Below are 22603 nucleotides of genomic sequence, written 5' to 3' on the forward strand. Positions count from 1 at the left end.
TGGGATCTTCAGCTTGTATGGTAAATTGGAAAAACACTACATCCAAGAGTGTTACTCTAGGGCAGATTAATGCATCCATCTGGGTTTACAGCTTCTTCTGTGGGACCTTTCCATACATCTGGGAATCTATTATATTAATAACACAAGTCTCTGCTTTTATGGATCAGCTGTCAAGGGAAGAAAAATATACCAATAATGTAAACAATAGTAAAAACATAGCCATAAAAGTGTAAAAATTGGTTAAAGTTCTACATTTGGGGCATGATAGGGCTCAGAGCTAACTAGTCAAATGTTCTGTCACTGAGGTAAGACTTAGCTTGTATATTATATTGTAATGCTACGGCTTAATTTTTTTTTGCTATCAAACTGTTCAAAGATTCAAAACTAAATGGTTTGGAAGAATTATAAGGCTGGAACTCAGCATGAATATCTGAGTTCCAATTCCCAGCACTGATGTAAAAAGAACAGGCACCACCGGGTCCGTCTGTGGGTAGGAGTGTATTAGATATGGCTGAATTCCTGAAGCTTGTTGGCTAGTCAGCCTAGTGACTTCATGAGCTACAGGTTTCATGAGAGACCTTGCTATATAAGGAGAGATGAAGAACAATTGAGGAAAGATAAAAATGTGTATTTCTGTCTCTATCCCTCTAAACACAGGTGGACACTATAGCACACAATATACCCCAAACTCAAATTATCATATATAATGACATTATTCAGCTATATCTGCATGTTAAATAACATTTCTGCTTATACTAAGAGATATTTTTATATAACACATGATTGAGATAGTTGATTTTTTTTGAGAATTAAATTCAGTGCTTCATGTATGTCATTTTTACAGGGAGATGTCAAAAGGTTTCACAAGTACTTAAATACAGTAAGTTTTGCATGAGTCTAATGTAGTAGCTTATGGACTTAGGTCAGAAGTAATAGATATTAGCTGAGTAGTACTCCATTGTGTAGATGTACCACCTTTTCTGTATCCATTCCTCTGTTGAAGGACATCTGGGTTCTTTCCAGCTTCTGGCTATTATAAATAAGGCTACTATGAACATAGTGGAGCACGTGTCCTTGTGGTATAGTGCAGCATCTTTTTGGTATATGTCTAGGAGCAGTAGAGCAGGGTCTTCTCTATTTCCAATTTTCTGAGGAACCGCCAGATTGATTTCCAAAGTGGTTGTACCAACTTGCAATCCCACCGACAATGGAGGAGTGTTCCGTTTTCTCCACATCCTCACCAGCATCTGTTGTCACCTGAGTTTTTGATCTTGGACATTCTAACTGGTGTGAGGTAGAATCTGAGGCTCATTTTGATTTGCATCTCCGTGATGACTAAGGGAATTGAACATTTCATTAAGTGCTGCTCAGCCATCTGAGATTCCTCAGTTCAGAGTTCTTTGTTTAGCTCTATATCCCAGTTTTCAATCGGGTTATTTGGTTTTCTGGTGTCTAATTTCTTGAGTTCTTTGAATATTTTGGATATTAGACCTCTATTAGTTGTAGGGTTGGTAAAGATCTTTTCCAAATCTGTAGGTTGCTGTTTTGTGCTATTGACAGTGTCCTTTGCCTTACAGAAGCTTTTTGTTTCATGAGGTTCATTTGTCAATTGTTGCTCTTAGACCTTGAGCCATTGATGTTCTCTTCAGAAAAATTTCCCCTGTGCCAATGTGTTCGAGGGTATTTCCCACTTGCTCTTCTGTTAGATTCAGCTTATCTGGTTTTATGTGGAAATCCTTGATCCACTCAGAATTGAGCTTTGTACAAGAAGATAAAAATGGATCAATTTGCATTCTTCTACATATAGACTGCCAGTTAGACCAGCACCATTTGTCAAAAATGCTGCCTTTTTTCCACTGTATATTTTTGGCTTCTTTTTCAAAGATCAGGTGACCATAGGTATGTGTGTTTATTCCTGGGTCTTCAATTCTACAACTCTATTCCACATCTACCTATCTGTTTTTGTACCAATACCATGCAGGTTTGTTTGTTTATTTGTTTGTTTATCACTATTGCTCTGTAGTAGAGCTTCTGGCCAGGGATGGTGATTTCCTCAGATGTTCTTTTATTGTTGAAAATTGTTTTCTCTGCCTTGGGTATTTTGTTATTCCATATGAAATTCTGAATTACTTTTTTAACTCCATGAAGAATTGAGTTGGCATTTGATGGAAATTGCATTGAATCTATAGATTGCTTTTGGTAAGATGGTCATTTTTATTATGCTAATCTTCCTGATCCATGAGTGTGGGAGGTCTTTCCATCTTTTGAGGCCTTCTTCAGTTTTTTTCTTCAGAGACTTGTACTTCTATTCCTACAGATATTTCATCTGCTTGGTTAGAGTCATACCAACATATTTTATGCTATTTTTGAACTATTGTGAAGGATGTTGTTTCCCTAATTTCTTTCTCAGCCTGTTTATCCTTTGAGTAGAGGAAGGCTACTGATTTGTTTAATTTTATACCCAGCCACTTTGCTGAAGTTCTTTATCAGTTGTAGGAGCTCTCTGGCGGAATTTAGGGGCCACATATATACTATCATGTCATCTGCAAATAGTGATATCTTAACTTCTTCTTATCCAATTTGTCTCCCTTTCACCTCCTTTTGTTGTCTAATTGCTCCAGCTAGAACTTTGAGTCTTAGCTATACCAGAGATCTAGGGTAGAACAAACATGAATTCTCAAAAAGTTAAAAATAAATAAATAAATAATATCAGTAAAATGATTCTTAATGAAAAGAAAGAAGTTATAGATTTTAATATTGTCCCAGGGTTAATTTTGACTTTTTACATTATTGCATCAGTTGTCTTTTCTATTGGTATAAATATTGAACCTTTCTTAAACTACTAAAATTTTAATGTTTTATTTCCTATCTTAGTTTTGTGATGACTTCCCAGTAAAAGGTCATGCTAAGTTAGGATTCTTTCTGATTAACAGATACCCAAAGACTTCTTAGAAAAAAAAATGACTGCAAGATTGTAAGTCCTCTCATTTTATAAAGAAGGTGGGGAGATGGCTGATGTGGTGGACTGGTCCACTGGTAAGCAAAGCCATGCCTGGTTTGCTTGACAGCTCTGTGTAGCCATGTACATGAAACAGGAGGTCTCTAATTGTTTTCCAGATCACTGAGTAATTAATGGTGTATTGTGCCTGTGTAGTTCATTACTGATCAATATTTGCCTGAAGAGGCAAAGCTAGGCAAGACAAGAGAGTAATCAAAGTGACTCTATTAATAGAGACGACCCTTAAGCAATGACCACGGAGCAGGGCTGTCAGGAGTTTAGACTTCCTCTACAAACATGTATGAACGCTGTCAAGAAAAGCTAACCTGTTACAAACCGAGTTCCTTTGCAATATCACTTGGTATAGAGCTGTGAGTATGACGTCTGTATCTTTTCATTTCTACTCTGCTATCTGCTGAAAATGCATTTGAGATTCCCTTTAGGAAAACCATTTATTCTCTTACTATATCAAGGTGCCCAATAAAGTGTTTTGACTTTTCGTATAAGATCATTAAAGAAATACCATTTTCCACCCCATTAAAATTATAGCAGCGAACCATTCAGAATCAGCAACAGCCCCTGGAGCACAACCACGACCAGTCATTCATTAAACACGTGCTGCAGGCTAGACCTTGGTTTCACATCACTAACTCAGGTTCTATGACAAGTTGAAAACATGATTTCCTACCCAAGTCTTAGTTTTCAATCAGAGTAAAACGTAATTAAGTATTTGTTTTAGGAGTCCCAAAGAGGCTTAGCACAGAGGAAAGCTGTTAAAAGCAGTAACTTTTACATCTATTCTGGCTTCTTACGATTTAAAAGCCAAAGGCTGGAGAAAATATTTGAAATCTGCAGCAATGTATTTGGCTTTGGGATTATTATCTGATGGAGCTGATGGGGGATGTAGAAATGACAGACACGTGTACCAGAAAGCTGGGATTGGAGGGGCCTGTGCTCCTACGTAGCAACATCAGCAGCCTGGAAACTCAGCAGACTTATTAAATACAGCCCGATAAGGATTCATGTTAGCTAATCTCTGTTGGTTTGTCTCTGTAGGGGAGAAATCTCTGGCTGCACGCATCAGGGAGTGGAGAGCTGTGGCAGGTACTACATATACCTACTGTCTCCATCCATACCTGAACCTGGAGACGGCCATTAGCATTCACGAGGCTTTGCGGTTCTTGATGTGAACGTGCTCATTACCAATGCTTGTTCATACAGGAGCACATTTTTCTCTTCATAGAAATGCTAAGTATCATTTTGTGGCAATGCCACTTCAATGGTAGCAGTCATTGAGGAAAGATGTGTCAGGGTTCTTGTTACACAGAATACGAGTCAAATTATGCCCGTTTTCTGGGTCTGTGCATGTAAAGCTGTGTTTGTGTGGGCCTGTGTGCCGCAGCACACGCAGGCTAATGGATGGTTTTCCAAAGTGTTTCTCTTCTACCATGTTTCCCAGAGATTGGACCTAGGTTGCTGAGCTTGGTGGTAGAACCTTTAACTGCTGTAAGGTCTGTCCTTTGTCTGGCCACTTAGGAGAGTTTCTAAAAGAGAATTTTTGACTCCGTTTTTTTTTTTTTTTTAATGAAAGAAAAGAAATTTTGCCTCGAATCTGTAAGTTTGGAAAAATGTATATTCTGTGTGAATGGAAAATAAATGTTGGTTTCCCAGTACTAGTTAGATTGTTCATGAATGGACAAACTAGTGGTTTTGCTTCCTGGATACTTCTATCTTTAGTAGATTTTCCAGATCCCGAGTTACTCAGTTGCTGCACCTTGCATGTCCCTTATGTGTGGACTCTCACACGAGATATGCTAACATGATTTTCTCAGTCTCCAAGCATATAAACACAGTGCAATGCTGAACACCCACTGAAAGAAGCAGTGTCATAAAAGTGCCATCTAGTTGTCTTAAAAAACCTCCCAAAGAATAAATCAACATGTTACTCAGTAATCCACCATCTAAGTCACAGTGAGAACTTAAGTTTTTAAAGCAGATCATGACAGATAAAAAATGAATTTAAAAACGATGTGAGAGGGCTACAATTTATACTTTTTGCCTGTAGTTGCCCATCTCTGCACTTCTTGGCTGCCCACTTTTTTGTTGAGGAAAAGCAGATAAAAGTTATGGGCTGCCAAAGGAAGTTGAAGAAAAGAAGTCTTTCTTACCCTTCTACCAGTGGGTTGCTTTGTCAGCACAAGAATTCTAATGGGTTGCTCATACAAGGGCTGTTGAAACTTGACAATGAGATCGGGTGGGGATCTTTGTAGGAGTGGGAGTGGACAGAATTACTGGGCAAGTGGGTATAGGCCAATATTACTATGATTGTGATTAAACAAAATTTGTAGTTCATAAAAATGACCAGGATTTTCATAGAGTGTGTAGCAAATCATATTAATTAAAACTGCAGAAGGAGCCTATAACTTGTGAAGTGATTTTTGTTTGACTGCTCAATGGACCGGGTCTCTGCTCCTCAGTGAGACCTAGTGAAAAATCATACAAATGGCTCTCCAAAGGGCAAGGTTTGTAGCATGTTGTGTAGTTGGCTTAAGCTTTTATTAGTACAAATTTGACAACCTGAATAGACTTATAATTTTGTTTTTATTATCTTTGTGTCACTTACTTTTACTGTTAATAATATATGGATACTGTTTTTTTAAAACTAATATCTATTGATTTACATAGAATAATTAATACATGACCAGATCTTCAATACTTTCACAATCCCAGTTTAGTATATTATAGTTAAGTCATGTTTATGGATATATATCCTTAAAGCTTATGTATTATATTGAAATTGTCTCATCTTATTAGACATTTATGTGGTTCCTAATATTTTAACATTCTTATGCTGACCATAATTATGATAAATATTTGTATATATTTCTAATCATGCAAATATTCTACCCCACAAATAAAATTGTCAAGACAAAGTGAAATTATTAATGTGTATTTATAAACAGTGTCCACAAATATATCAATTTACATACCAGTATAATCTAAAAATATATGCCCTTACCTAAGCTGTATAGAATTTCCATTATTGTTATAATTTCATGATTATTAATAGAGGATATGTTGATATATTAATCTGCAGTTTCTTTCAATAAGGTTAAATCATATTGTAAATAATATACTTTATTGTTGCAAATTTTTTCCTATACAATAATTGCAGTTTCTCAATAGAATAGCACTTTCCTCATCATCTATGAGACTATTCCAATATGGAATAGACAGCATTTTAAAAATTTTTTCTGCCTTTAAGGTGACTACTTCATTTATGTTACAATGTGACTTAAAATTTTCCGTAGCCATTTACTCTTACGTCTCTCTGCTTCAACTTTAGATAAACATTCAACTAAATTTTCTTTTGGTTTAAAAATCACTACTATCAAATCCCGCACTCCCCTTTTAGCTAACTGGAATATTTTTCTATTATGAAAACAATAATGTTAGATTGGTATATAAATTTGACTTTTTCCAAACTATAAGAATGAAAAGCTTTATAAGCTCCCAAAACATGAAAGTGTGCACTTAATTTTTCTCAGTGCCCTCTCACCAAATCCAAGCATGTGATATGAACATTATTTTTTGTTTTATTAATTTATCTTATTATTTATACTTATTATCTCCCATCTATCCTCTGGTAATTTTGATTACCAGTCTTAGTAGCAGACTATCATGCCAGTTAGTTTTTATCAACTTGGCATTAACTTTAGTCACCAAGGAAAAGAAACTTCAGTTGAGGAATTGCCTTCATGAGATTAGCCTATAGGCAAGTCTATGGACATTTTCTTGGTTAATGGTTGGTATGAGAATGACCAGCTCACAGTGGGCTGTGCCACTCTTGGACCCCATTGGAGGAATTAGAGAAATGATTGAAAGAGCTGAAGGAGTTTGCAACCCCATAAGAACAACAATGCCAACCAACCAGAGCTTCCAGGGACTAAATCATTACCCAAAGACTATACATGGACTGACCCAGGGCTCCAAATGCACATGTAGCAGAGGATGATGGCCTTGTTGGGCACCAGTGGAAGGAGAAGCCCTTGGTCCTGCCAAGGTTGGACCCCCAGTGCAGGGGAATGGCAAGGGGTGGTGGTAAGTGGGGGATGGATGGGGAGAATATTCTTATGGAGAGGGAGAGGGGGAGGGGATATGGGGCTTATAGACAGGTAACTGGGAAAGGGAATAACATTTGAAATGTAAATAAAGAAATATATCCAATAAAAAAGAAATGTAAATAAAAAATCCAATAAAATGGGGAGGGGAACACCCATACAGAAGGGGATGGGGAGGGGTTAGGGGGATGTTGGCCCGGAAACCGGGAAAGGGAATAGCAATCGAAATGTAAATAAGAAATACCCAAGTTAATAAAGATGGGGAAAAAAGACAAAAGAAAATCCGTCATGTCTAAGGACACCAAACCCAACACTATTGCCTTGGTTAAGAGGCGCTTGTTGACAGGAACCTGGTGTGGCTGTTCCTTGGTAGGTTACAACTGGCCAATGCAGACGTGGATGTTCAGAGCCAACCATCAGATGAAGCTCAGGGAAACTGGTGGGGGAAGGACTGAAGGAGCAGAGGGGGGTTGCAACCCCATTGGAAGAACAATGTAGACTGGCCTGACCACTCAGTTCCCCCAGAGACTAGACTACCAACCTAGGAGTGCACTTGGAGGGACCCATAGCTCCAGATACATATGTAGCAGAGGATGGCCCTGCCTGACAGCAATGGGAGGGGAGGGCCTTGATCCTGGAGAGGTTTGATGGCCCAGCATAGGGGGATACTGGAGTGGTGGGGCAGGAGAGTGTGGGTGGTGGAACTTCCTCATACAGACAAAGGAGATGGGGAGGGCAGATTTTGGATGGGAAGTAGGTGGAGGGGTAATGGGAAAGTGGGATATCATTTGAGATGGAAATGAATGGAATGATTAAATAAATAAACAAATAGATGGATGGATGGATGAAGAAAGAAAGAAAGAAAAGAAAAGAAAAAAGAAAAAAGAAAAGAGGTTGAACAGGCCACAGAGAGCAAGTCAGTACATAGCATTTCTTCCCAGCTTCTGTTTCAGCTCTTGCTGTCAGGTTTCTGCTGTAACCCATAAACTAAATGAACTCTTTGCTCCCCTAAGTTTCTCTTTGTCACAGTATTTTATCACAGCAGCAAAACAGAGCCTCACGCACCATTAGAACGTTTAGTTACCTTAAGCTTTACAATTTTTTCTTTCCAGCCGAATGCTTCAAGTCCTGCTTTTTGGATTCCCAAGATTCTAACATTTGTTTCTCTCTTGTTTCTTGGCGCCCACATTTTCAGTGCTGGGAATGTTAGCATGCCTCTGTCTGAAGTATCTTTAGTCTTTGATACTGCTTTCAAGGTCACACGGAAGAAGATTTTCTTAAGGTTCATGAGTCATCTCCAACACCAAGTAGACAGGCCTAGAAAAGAATGTCCACATCACATATTTAAAACACCAGAAGTTATACTGAAAGCGTCCAGAAAAACCAAGGCACACATAAGGCTGATTAGAATAACAGTTGACTTTTCTTTCTCATTTTTTTAAACTTTTACTTTATTTTTATGTGTGTTTTGTTGCATGTATGTATATGCACAGTGTTTGTGTTTGGTGTCCATGAAGTTCTGAAGATTTTGGATCCCCTGGAACTGGAGTAACCAATGGTTGTAAACTATCATTTCATGCTGGAATCTAAACTCAGGACTCCAGTAAGAACATCAAATGCTCTGAGCATTACATGTTCTCTCCACAGGGCTTAACCTGCTGCTCCACAAGTTCCAAAATACCACAGAAGCCATGCTAGACTGACTACTGTATCATTAAAACCATAAGTCATAAAAAGTTTTCCATGATCCAGGGACTAAAGCCACTACCTAAAGACTATACATGGACTGACCCTGGACTCTGACCTCATAGGTAGCGATGAATATCCTAGTAAGAGCACCAGTGGAAGAGGAAGCCCTGGGTCCTACTAAGACTGAACCCCCAGTGAACTAGACTGTTGGGGGGAGGGCGGCAATGGGGGGAGGCTTGGGAGGGGAACACCCATAAGGAAGGGGAGGGGGAGGGGGATGTTTGCCCGGAAACCGGGAAAGGGAATAACACTCGAAATGTATACAAGAAATACTCAAGTTGATAATAATAATAAAAAAAAAAGCAGATGGGAGGAATTTCTATCCACAAAGACATCTATCTACAGTGGATAGCAGAAGGAACATGTTGGTCAGAAGGCATCATTATACAAACCCAAGAGGGCACAAGGCCTATATTAGCCCAGAACAGTTAAGGAATTCCAAGAAAAAAATACACCACAACAAAATGACAAGAATTAATAAATATATCATTCAATAATAACTGTCAGTATCCATTTGGTCTCAACTCCACGATAAAAGAAATACAGACTAACAGACTGGATTAGAACAAATGATCTATCTTTTTTTGCTGCTTATAAGAAAATTACCCATCCTGATAGTCATCTTTGTGTCTAAGGATGGAAACATTATTCCAAGCAAAAGGACCCAAGAAACAAGAGGTGTTACTGTTTTCTTATTTGACAAACTTGTCAGAAGACACAAATAAGAACATTTCATACTTATTAAAGAAAAATACACCAAGATGATTCTACAAGTCTAAGCACTTATGAATCAAACATTGGGGCACTCAACTAATTTAAAAAAATATTAGGTCTAAAATCACAGATTGAACTCCAATTGAGTGATAGTGGGTGATTTCAATATTCCACTAGATAGCTCAACCTGGCAGAAAACTAAATGTAGAAAAAAATGGACATAAATGGCATCTTACCTCAAATGGATCTAACAGCTGTGTATAGAACATTCCACCCATGCACTTTAGTCTCAGAAGCTCGTGGAACTTTCTCCAAAATTGACCATGCATTAGACTCCAAAGAAAATCTCAATAGAGTAAAATTGAAATAGCATCCTATATATTATCTGATGACAAAAAATAAAGATGAATCCTAACAATAGAAGTGTGAGAAAAAGTATGCATACTCACAGAAGCTAAACAACATACTACAAAGTGAAAATTAAGAAATTAAAAAATTTCTAGAATTGAATAAAAATGAAACACAACATATTAAAAGCCATGGTATATGATGAAGGTAGACTAAACAAAAGTTGATAGCATTAAATACCTTTATCAAGAACTGGAGCATCCCCATACGCTTAATGCAAAACAAAACCCACAAGAGCAAGCAATGCCCAAAAAAACATTAGATGATGAAAGATCATGTAAGCCAGGTCTAAAATTAATAGAAGCAGAAAATTCAAGCAATAAAAAAAAATAGAAAGGAAGAGATGGTTATCTGAAAAGATAAAAGAATTGAGGACACTAGCTGAAGTCACCAAAAGAGACAGAAGCCATAAATGAATAAATTGGAGACCAAAAGGAAAACATTACAGTAGCTACTGATCAAATCCAGAGTGTCATAAAGACATACTTTTAAGAATCTATATTCTACTAAATTAGAAACCTCAAGGGAAGTGGATGGGCTCTCTAGACCCTCTGAAATCAAATCGAGATAAAGTAAATAATTTAAATAGATCCAAAACAAAGTATGAATTAAAAATCTCTTGACTAACAACAATGTAAGGTTGTTACATTGAAGAATTCTACTTGAACAGAAAAGAGGGGCTAGCACCATCACTCAATTATTTTGTGAAGTAGAAATACTTTCAGTTTCTTTTTATGAATTCAATATTTCTTTAATACCAAAAAGCTATACAGAAATTCAGTAACAACAGCAAAAGCGTTGGCCAATCTCTCTAGTAAAGGTGCAAGAATTGCCAAGAAAATACTTGCAAACAGAATTAAAGAAACATATCCATAAGATAACAAATTTACCTTCATTTTAGAGATCCAAGGGTGTCTTAATATGAGTGTACGCTCTCTCTCTCTCCCTCTCTCTCTCTCTCTCTCTCTCTCTCTCTCTCTCTCTCTCTCTCTCTCACACACACACACACACACACACACACACACGCACACACACACACACACACACCTGCATGCACACATGTAAATCATCATATAAACAAACTCAGGAATGGAAACTACACAATTAATCTCACTGGTGTGGAAAAGGTCTTTGACAAGTTCCAACTTCCCTTTATGATAAAAGTCATGGAGAATCAATGGTTGTAGGACACACATCTCAATTTAGTACAGACACCATACAACAAATCCAGAGGCAATTTCATGCTAAATTTAGAAAAAAATTAGTATTTCTAGCAAAATCAGGAACAAGACAAGGGTGTCCCCGAGTCTCTTCTGCAGGGGACTCCTGAAGTTGGCCACAGACCACCTGCTGTATTTTGCTTTCACCTGAAGTTTTCAAGCTTTTTTTTAGGACTTTTTTTCCACAACAACTGCCCTTTACCACTTTAGGGAAGCCCAACTGTGCAAACATGACAACAAAGAGCACAGACCAAATTCAGGGCAGTGGGGGCCAGCAGCTAACAGGAAACTATGTAGCAGTAACTAAATCTCCATCTTGTCACGTGGATGGGTGATTTCTCTATCAAGTCTAAATTGAAAGGTCCAGGGAGTACTCTGATTTATACAGTAGATTGCAAATTCTTTGGCTTACAAAAAAGCTAAATATATGGAAAAAACATACTAAAACCTAATGTCCATATGTAACAGGACTGATGGCATTTTAATATTACTTATTTTTTTATTAACTGGTTAATGATACGTATTTTATAGCTACAATTTTTTTTGTATCCATAACATTAAATAAAACAGAAAGCTGGGACTCATATGGCTTCCCTAATTTTGGGGTGACTGTGTGCCAGGATGGTACAGAGACAAATATAGCCATCCTTTCTCAAAGAAAGAAGCAGTCAGTTTTAAGTGTTTGAAGACAATTCATAATTTTTGTAGCAACATAAAAGCATATAGCATCTTACACCTTCTCCAGTTATATAGAATGTTGCAAACACTTCAAACAAAAATTAAAAATATATTACATTGAAACTGAATAGCACAGGAGCCATAAAGACCCATAAGACATCCTTGGAGGTGAATCTGAATATTTGCTTGAAGTAAACTTACCAGAACTTCTAGAATATATAGTTATAAATATTACTATCTCTAGTTTTTTTTTTAATCAGAACTCACTTTTATCAAAGTATGGCATTTTAAATACATGTTGAAAAGAATGGAGCTGCACTATCACTGTTTGGGGCAGCATGTGGAGATCAGGACAGTGATACTAACTGAATCTCTTAACTTTTGTTCACTATTTAAATTAACATTATTCAAAGCTTTTAGAAACCCAGAGAGTGGTTTTCATGAATAGAAATCAAACATTTGATTCAAACATGACCTCCACGTGCAGGTAGAAAACCTTACCATTTTGTTAGCTCTGGATTAATGATTATTATTGTCATGCCAAAGGTTGGAAAAACTCCACATACATATATATTCCTTGGAAATTATTAAATAAAACGTATAGGAAAAGAGTATGGGTGCATAATTAATTGTAAACATTTCAAGCAAAAATTAAGAACATATTATATCAAAACTGAATAGCACAGGAAGCATAAAGACCCATAAGGCCATCATTAGCTGTCTGCCTCTCCATGTAATTATCTCAAAAAATAGTATATATTACTACACAGAAATTTGTTTCTTATACAGTATAAGTGGAATTTGATAGCATCTAGGGAGAATCAATCTTGTGTGCTATCTTATTAATTTTAATTCTGACATTAATCTTAAACAATATGAGGATAGTGTGTGTCAAAATCATCAAGACAATCACCTGAGGGCACAGAGTAGTGATTGCCAGGGCTAAGCTTCATCATGGACAACTCACTAAAGCACAAGTATTTATACACACACACACACACACACACACACACACACAACACTCTCACACACACATTCGTATACTCACAAACGTACATACAAACACTCACACACACACCTGCACACACACACACACACACACACACACACACACACACACACACGTGATAGTTCAGAGGAGAAAATAAACAAGTTATGGTGAGCACATGGTTAGCCATGAAAAGTCAAGTACAGTCAGTGGCTGGGGACTGACTGTGTTTCTGGCATTAGGCAGTTTACAGAGGAAGAGAAAGGAGATTGGTTTCTCCTGTTACAGTAAGAGCAAAAGCTAACAACACAGATAGTTAATAGTTAATAGTCCCTGTCTGATAACCTTCTGCTTGTCTATATTTTACTCTTTTATATTCATTTCTGTATTTCAGAACCACATAAAAGTTCAATGTTTGCCTACAACTTCAAACTAAATTGCAGACTCTGATATTTTTATTTTTAATTTAATATAAATGTTTGATGAATCACTTTAAGATATGTGGTCTTACATTAGCTCATTTGCTCAATATGCACTTATTAAATTGCTTAAATGCATACTCCTTACATGGAGAAAGTGTTCCAGGTGCTGGAGACAACACGACCTCTGTCTTGCTGGATGTAGGACAAAGTTCATAAGGGACATAGTTCAACAATGTACATTCATGCTTCAGAAAGCCGAGGACACATTTTGACAAATGTGTCAGCAGGCAATTTCATAGTTGTGTGCACACCACAGATTGCACCTGTACAGTGATGTCAATCACGAAACATGGCCTCAATACAGCTGAGACACATGATCATCACCAGATGTGTGAGTCTGCTGGGGAGACGCAGCACACCATTTCACAGTGAACTTTCATTACAAGTGGAGAGAGTGTGCTCTGAAATAGTTAAAATGTATGATATAGTAAACACATTCGCAGAAAGGATTTTATTATCATTGCTGAGTATTGTGCAGTGCTATGAGTATATGTCTCATACTTTCATTTGAGTGACAGCAACTGTGTTTGTTACATCAGCATCATGACTGCAGGCTATGAAATAAAAGGGGACAAGACTTCTTTAGGTAATTGTAAAGTCTTGACACTACTGTTGGATTTCCAGCCTGTCACTGACCAAAAGACATCATCACTTTGCTGTGACTCACTATACAGAGTTTAGTAGATGAGAAGCGAGAAGGTTTGACAGAGGATCTGGACCTCTGTTTTCAGTTGTATAAAGCAGGACTGGGCCGTTGGACTTTAACCAGCAGGTATGCTGATTTTGACTGAATCACGTGGTAACATCTCCCAGTGACCAGGAACCCATGTTCTCCTGGAAAATGGCATCATGAGATGGGCCTTTCCAAATCCCTTCTTCTCTGGCATGCCTTTTGTGACAGTTCAGGACTGGAAAATAGATAGTTGGTAGGCAAGTGTCTGTTCATGCTGTCACACTGGGCTAACCCCAGCTAATGACAGGGCGCTGAGCTATGCATGCTGTTTGTTTTGAGAATTCGTGGTTTTTGTTGTTTTGTTTTTATTGGTTGTTGTTTCTTTGTCTATTAACTACATTTAAGAAAGGTATCCCTAGAAAGGTGACTTTGGAAAGCTTTTTGAATGCAAGCCTAGTTCAGTACTGAAGTCTTTTACCCATAGATTTCAGGAACAAATCACGTGGGTGTTTTGGGGTCTCTGGAAGAAAGTTTAGCAGAGATGGATCACTATGCTTGAGTTTGTCTGTGTGCAATCACATGGTATTCATGTATTCATGGATATGAATTTGACTAATCTAAAGATACATTTGCATAATTTCAAGCAAGCCTCCTTTTTCAAGGTCGCTAACATGAAGTTACTCGCTTTAGAATTTACAGTTGATATTTCATACTGATATCACCCAGGTAAATAAGTGAAAAAGCATTAAGAAAGAATATTTATCAATGTAATTCTATAATGATTTAGATTATACAAAAAGAGTGCAAGTGACAACAGATTACAGAGTAATATTAGGGCAATTAAGCCCAGATTCTAAGAAAAAGTGCAGCTGTACTAGCATCTAGATCTTTTGAGATATACAGTGCTATAAATAAATGAAGAGCAGCCTCTGTGTGAATGGAAGGCACCAAGGGGTGAGGTTGTGATGGACGTGTCTTACGGAGATATTTTTACAGTGGAAACCATGAAGCTCGGGCTTCATTAGTTTATAGTTATGAGCTGTTGTTTCCTTGTAGTTGTATCTGAGAAGTTATGACACTCACACATCAACATTTCTTTTGATTTGACAGCTATTTGTGTCAGATGCATCAGAAACACATACACAAATTAATCTTTCTAATTTTTGAAACTTTTTTGAGCTTCGTTTTTAATTACTTGAATTGGAGCTACTGCTAATCTGTTTACAGCTTTATTATTTAATAGCTACTGTTTTAATCGCCATATTAAAACTCCTTGGCAGGGATTTTTGTTTTTGTTTTGTCTTGGCAAAGGTTCTGTCTTGATTGCTTTTCAATTGTCATATTAACAGTAAATGTAACCTATTTTAGTGCTTAAAATACTTATTCAGGATAGGCTTATAACATATGAAGAATAGTAAGAAAATTAGGCATGAGGACTCCTAGTCAAGGTCAGCTTTGCCAAAACTAGGGGACTTTGTCTCAAAACCCATGAAATATAATAAAAATTTAAATAAATATTAATAATATATAATTTAATAATATATCAATAAATATAATTGGATTGAAAGCTGAAAGTGTAAGGTAGATTTTACTGTAATTATGTATCCATTATTGCATAAATAAGGAGATAATAAAGAACTTAGAGCTATTTTACTTTCATACAATTATGAAATACAGCAAGAGCTACAAGCAGTGACCTGGTAAGACTGGACAGACACCAAGAGAATGTGCCTCACACAAAATTATTAAAAGCTCCAAGAACATCTCATCATGCTTCAAGTGACAGGCTGTGTCGTATCCTTTAATGCTTCCAGGCCTCCGGCCTCTGCTTCCTTGCCAAAGGTCACTGGGCACCGCATGGAGCCTGTTAAATGAAACAGTAGCAAGAGTGAACTGTGCTTCCTAAGAACTCTCCTCTTCCCACGTAAGAAAGCCTCCGCTAGTCTATATGAATGATGAAAAGCCAGGAGGGAGCCGCCCATAGTTAAAGCTCAGTGCCAGCTGATTTGGGTGGACTGGACATTGAGTTTCAGCATAGCTGCCTTTGACCAGGAGTCTTGTGTGACCGTCTTAAAGCACCCTGAGAAATGCGTGTGGGGTGTGAGCAATTCATAACACAGTCCGTGGTAGACAGTTACTGTCAGCACATACACTCTGTCTTAGGCTACCTTTATTCAGTTTCCTTAGGCCATTGGTTCTCAACCTGTGAGGTGACTGAATGATCCTTTCATAGGCATCATATATCAGTTATTTCCATTACATTATGCTTCATAACAATATCAAAATTACAGTGATGAAGTAGCAATAAAATAATTTTATCATTGAGGTCACCACAACCTGAGGAGCTGTATCACAGGGTTGCAGCATTATGAAGGTTGAAAACCGCTGCCTTAGGCAATTGGCTAAGCATGATCCTTACAGTGTGCTAAAGTGCAAAGAATAAATCTGGGTCTAACATGAACAGGAAAACCTCACATCTTGAATAGCTTATTCGTAATAACCAGTCAGTCATAATTATGAGAGACATACAAGTGTCCACACTTTGACAGTGAAGTGAAACAGCAGCCATACCACTAAATATATAGTGTTACGAATCCCCCACTTGATTTAGATTTAGAAAACTTACATTCGTGGTGAAATTTAATTTCCTATGTAATTTAAGAGAAGTCAAATTTTATACACTGGGCTGATTTGAAATTACAGTTAGTAATGATTAGTGTTTTGCTATATACATATGTAACGGTTGTACCTTGTCATAATACAGGTTTGATGTTTAGGTCACTATCAGCCCAAGACATGCTGCAGTTTTAACTTTTGACCTAGTTATTTTGTACTTACAACTTTGAAATTGCATGAGTCCCATTTTTAGCTTGAAATGTAGACTTTTTAACTTAATGAATAAAATTAATTATCCCTTACACTGTAGTCGCACCGTCAGCTCTTTCCTTCCTATGCACATTTGTGTATTCTTTATGTTTTGGCAAAGTAACTAGAATGCATAAGTCACCGTGTGTGTGTGTGTGTGTGTGTGTGTGTGTGTGTGTGTGTGTGTGTGTGTTTGTGTGTGTATACATACATATATATATATATATATATGACAATAATGAACACTTATAGCTCTAAAGCATTGTCAGATGTTTATAATTAAACTAACTTTTCCTTTTCTTATTTTTTTGACTTCACATTTATTTTACTGGTAGAGAAGCATATACTCAAGGAAATTAAATAATATTTTAGTTCATAATTACTTAGCAAGAAATCTAGGTTTTGAACTCGGGTTTTCACATTGGAAAAATATTCTATACTTAGATAAGTCAAGTTTACACATTTTTCTCTAATAAAAAATAAGAGCTTTGGGTCAGAATCTTTAATAGTTTAAAAAACACACACCTCCAGTATATCTTTGCCATAGATCAAGTACATAAAGTTATACTTTAGGAAAACTATGTTCTAGAAAGCATATTAAGTATGCTTTTGCTTCCACACATTCAGAAATGTATTAAACTCTTAGTAGTTTGTTGAATTGTACTGTATAAGACATATGTTCATTTATCTGCCAGTATGTGGTTATCCAACTTAACATTCAACGTAACATTTACTCCCTAAAGTTGGAAGGACAAAAACCAGAGCGTAACAAAATTACAATATACTTGACCTACACAAAGAAGAAATTAAGAGAAATCAAAAAAACTAAAACATGTTGGTAGCTGCAGAAGAGGAATGATCTCAATATAAACTGAATTCTGGGAGACAAGTAATTTAGCTTCATGAACAGCTGCCCCACAGAGGGTCAGGCATATGAGCAATTAAAATTAAACATGTGGATTTTAATATGCCTTAGTAAGTCTGCTACATCTTACAGAGATTTTGTTGACTGAACATCAAGAAAGAATTTAGAATCCAGTTTAAAACAAAGTTTATAATCCTTGTTTAATGGGTTTTGGTGCCTCCGGCAGAAGAAGGCTGTAAAAATGATTAAAATGTTCAGTATCTCTGTGTAATCAATAAACCTGCTCCTTAAAATTAGTTAGGTTCCAAGGCTCCTCAGTAGGCTTGGCAGTGTTGTGCCTGGAGAATCCCAAATAAGCCATCTATCATCATTCCGTGTGCATGGTTCATTAGATTTCAAATTCTTTGTCTTATTAGCACCAAAGTCAGGTAAACAATCAAATCAAAAGGTCACCTTTAACAATGCCTAGTTAAACCGAAACATAAATCACAAATTATTAATATAATACATCAAAATACAAATAGCAGAGTGCCTAGAAGGCCAAGGAAAAGCTTGTGAACTGGAGAGCAGAAGTGCACATTTGTAAACTGAGGCAAGCTCTCAAATGACCTTGTGAAGATCTAAGTTTGTTCCATTACTTAAACTAAAAGAAACAAATATCTAATAGTTATTGATTTTTGTGATTTATGTATTGATTTTATAAAAATTTGAATACATTCTGTAATTTTACATTATTTTTCAGACATTTAAGGTCATGATTCACAAACTGAATTTATGTAGTTTTGTCAGGACATATTTTTTCTACTGTAACTTTGTGACAGGAGTGTGAACATTAATTTAAAGCAATGGATGTTCTCAGAGGCATGTGATTTATATAGTCAAAGAAATTGCTAGTTTGCCTTTCATAGACATTATAGCTGAAGTCATTGCTACAAGTAACACAGGAGGAAAATAATATTCAAACTAAAACTTAATCTCTGTGGGGTGTGTGTGTGTGTGTATGTGTGTGTATGTGTGTGTGTATGTGTGTATGTGTCTATGTGTGTATGTGTGTGTATGTGTGTGTATGTGTCCATATATGTGTGTGTGTATGTGTTTATGTGTGTGTATGTGTATATGTGTCTGTGTGTGTATGTGTGTGTATGTGTGTGTATGTGTCTGTGTATGTGTGTGTTTGTTTGTGTGTGTGTATGTGTGTATGTGACTGTGTGTGTATGTGTGTGTATGTGTGTGCTTATTTATGTATGTTTGTGTATGTGTGTGCTCGTACATGTAATCACATACTCAGTCTGATAAAACACCATCTGGACCTTCTTAAAGGGTCTGGGTAATTGAACTCAGGTATTTATGGTTATAGACGGAACTAGGACCCTCCCCTAGCCCAGTATTCTAACATCTTTTTATACATGTATTACTCACAGTTACTCGAAATTTCAAGATAATGTCAAAAATTCTAAATATATGATTCAAAATTAACTTACTGGTCAATAGAATTCAATCTCTTTCATTAGTGATTAGAGTGTGTGCATGTGCCTACCAAATCTTATATCCTTTAATTCTCTTAGGGGGCATAAAAATGAAAAAAAATTGTCACAATTCTATTGGATAGATTTGAAACTTATAAGAAAATGATTCGACAATTAGTAGAAAACTCTTTCTGGGTCACAAATATTCTCTCTGGCCAGATCATTTTCTGTCTATCCGCATGAGCTACTTAGGGAAATTCTCATTTTGGGGGACCATTTGATAGACTGAAAGATACAATGTCTCTTTAGAACTGATATACAGACAGTAAGCAAACAAGCAAAGCCTATAACAGCAAAAACTTTGTTCTACAAGGTCAGTCAGTAAGTAGAGAAGTTTCAGTATTTGGGGTAAAATTTTTTTCTGCACACATATTTATTGTGATCACAAAATAACATGAGAAATTTAGTTTATATTTTTACAATATCCTCAAGAAAACCGATGGATTCATGTGTTATAACATTCCAATTGTCATCTCATCTTCAGAATACCTTCCCCCCCTTTTTTTTTCTTTTATCGTAAATAGACTTTGTTCATCAAATGAGATATCCTGATTGATTTCTCCACCCTCCACTCCTCACAGTTCTCATCTTTCTTTCCATCTGGATCCATCCCACATCTTCTGTGTCTCATTAGAAAAAAGGAATATACAAGAAGTTCATGAAAATTATTTTATATTTTTCTCTCTCTTCCCTCTCCCCTCAATATTCAAAATTATAATGCCTTAATGAGTCCATATCAAGAACATTAAAATAAAATATTCTGTTTTTAAAAAGGCAGAAAAAAAGAAAACAGGTATATAAAGAATAATAATAATAAAATAAGATAAAATATAGCAAGACAAAAAGAAAAACCATACCAGTATTGAACAAAATAAATAAACAAAAGTAAAAGAGCTCAAGAAAATCCCAAGAAGCAGACACAGGTGCAGAGACCTACTTCTTTGTGCATTCAGGAATCCTGCAAAAAATATAAAATTAAAGAAGATAAAATTTTTTAAAAAAAAGAAAGAAAAAGAAAAAGGGAAACAAATATTTCTGAAAGGACACTATGAGACAAGAAACCTACAAAGATGCTGTTGAGTTTGTTTTCTGTTGGCCGTCTCCTGCTAGGCATGTGACCTGTCCTTAAGAGTTGTTTGGCTCCAGAGAGCCAAATATCCTTATTAAAAACTGGGGTATAAAACTAAACAAAGAATTCTCTACTGAGGAATATCGAATGGCCTCGAAGTATCTAAAGAAATGTTCAAAAACTTTAGTCATCAGGGAAGTGCAATCCAAACAACCCTGAGATTCCACCTCACAGCAGTCAGAATGGCTAAGATCAAAAACTCAGGTGACAGCAGATGTTGGCAAGGATGTGGAGAAAGAGGAACACTCCTCCATTGTTGGTGGGATTGCAAGTTGGTGCAACCACTCTGGAAATCAGTCTGGAATTTCCTCAAAAAATTGGACATAGTGCTACCTAAGGACCCAGCTATACCACTCCTGGGCATACACCCAAAAGATGCTCCAACTTACAACAAAGACATGTGCTTCACTATGTTCATAGCAGCCTTATTTATAATAGCCAGAAGCTGGAAAGAACCCAGATGCCCTTCAACAGAGGAATGGATACAGAAAATGTGGTGCATCTACACAATGGAGTACTACTCAGCTATTAAAGAACAATGACTTTACGAAATTCTTAGGCAAATGGATGGAACTAGAAAATATCATCCTGAGTGAGGTAACCTAGTCCAAAAAGAACACACATGATATGCACTCACCAATAAGTGTTCATTAGTCCAAAGGTCAGAATACCTAAGATACAATTACAGACCACATGAAGCTCAAGAAGAGGAAAGGCCAAAGGGATGCTTCTGATCTTCTTAGAAAGAGGAACAAAAATATTCATAGGAGGAGATAAGAGGAGATACAGAGACAAAATTTGGAGCAGAGACTGCCATACCTAGGGATCCATCCTACATGCAGTCACCAAACTCAGTCACTATTGGGGATGCCAAGAGGTGCATGCTGACAGGAACCTGATATAGCTGTCTCCTGACAAACACAGAAGCAGATGCTCTCAGCCAACCATTGGACTGACAACTGGATACTCAGTGGAGAGTTAGAGAAAGGACCGAGGCAACTGAGGGGGTCTGCAACCCCATAAAAGAACAACAATATCAACCAACCAGATCCCCCCAGAACTACCAGAGAGTAAACCACCAACCAAAGAGTGCACATGGAGGGACCCATGGCTCCAGCTGCATATGTAACATATGTAGAAATTCAGCCTTGTTGGGCATCAGTGCGAGGAGAGGCCCTTGGTCCTCAGAAGGCTCGATGCCCCAGTGTAGGGAATGCCATGGCGGGGAGACAGGAGGAAGTGGGTGAGTCGGGGAGCATCCTCATGGAGTCAAGGGGTGAAGGGATGGGATGCGGGGTTTCTGGAGGGGAAACCAGGAAAAGAGATAACATTTGAAATGTAAATAAAGAAAATATCCAATAAGAAAAAAAGAAAAAAAGAGAAAAATAAAAGAGTAGTTAGTTTCCCCAGGGAGACTTTTGGGGGAAACATGAGATTTTCATGTATAAGTGGCTGTCAAGTAGAGCTAGCTTCTAGGTCAGGGACGAGGGCTTGTGTCTACTTCTCTCGGCTCTAGGACTCCATCTAGTTTCTGTTGGTATACAGTACCCACCGCACTGGTATCGTCTGATGCAGTGGAAGGGTTTTTCCTTCTTTATCGTTCTCTGAAATCCTTTTTCTAAAAGTTGCTACTAAAGAGCACTTGCCGTCAGAAATTCACACAGAGAAGAACACATTTTGTGGATACGTTTACAGCTAACTAAACCCATTGCCAATCAAAAAAGTGAATTGTGAGCAACTGATCCCATAAGCTGGGATCTGGAGCGGAGTGAATGCATACAAACGAAATGACTGCCAAAACTGACAATCATGGCGTCAGAGAAGCACAAAGCATCGCCGCGATAGCAACAGACCTGGCTGGCCGACATTGCCAATTCCAGGGCAGTGACACAAGCCAACGAACAAGAACATCCCAAGTGCCCCGAATACTGTAATTCACAGTATTTTATGTGTAATTTACACATAAAGGAAATTTGTTTATTCCCAAGCTTGACAATTATCCTTAAAACATTGACAGGATCATCAAAAAAATATCCATTAAATTGAAAGCACTTTTAAAAAAATCTCTAAAACAGGAATACAAATCTGAAAGCAAAATGATGTGACATTAGTTTTAAAGACAAAATAACTTATATTAGTTTTTATTCTTTCCCTTCCTACTGTCATACCCTTCTCTGTGATCTGCTA

Source organism: Rattus norvegicus, chromosome 2 (genome assembly GCF_021556685.1).
Source record: "Rattus norvegicus strain SHRSP/BbbUtx chromosome 2, alternate assembly SHRSP_T2T, whole genome shotgun sequence".
In the NCBI taxonomy this organism is placed as follows: domain Eukaryota; kingdom Metazoa; phylum Chordata; class Mammalia; order Rodentia; family Muridae; genus Rattus; species Rattus norvegicus.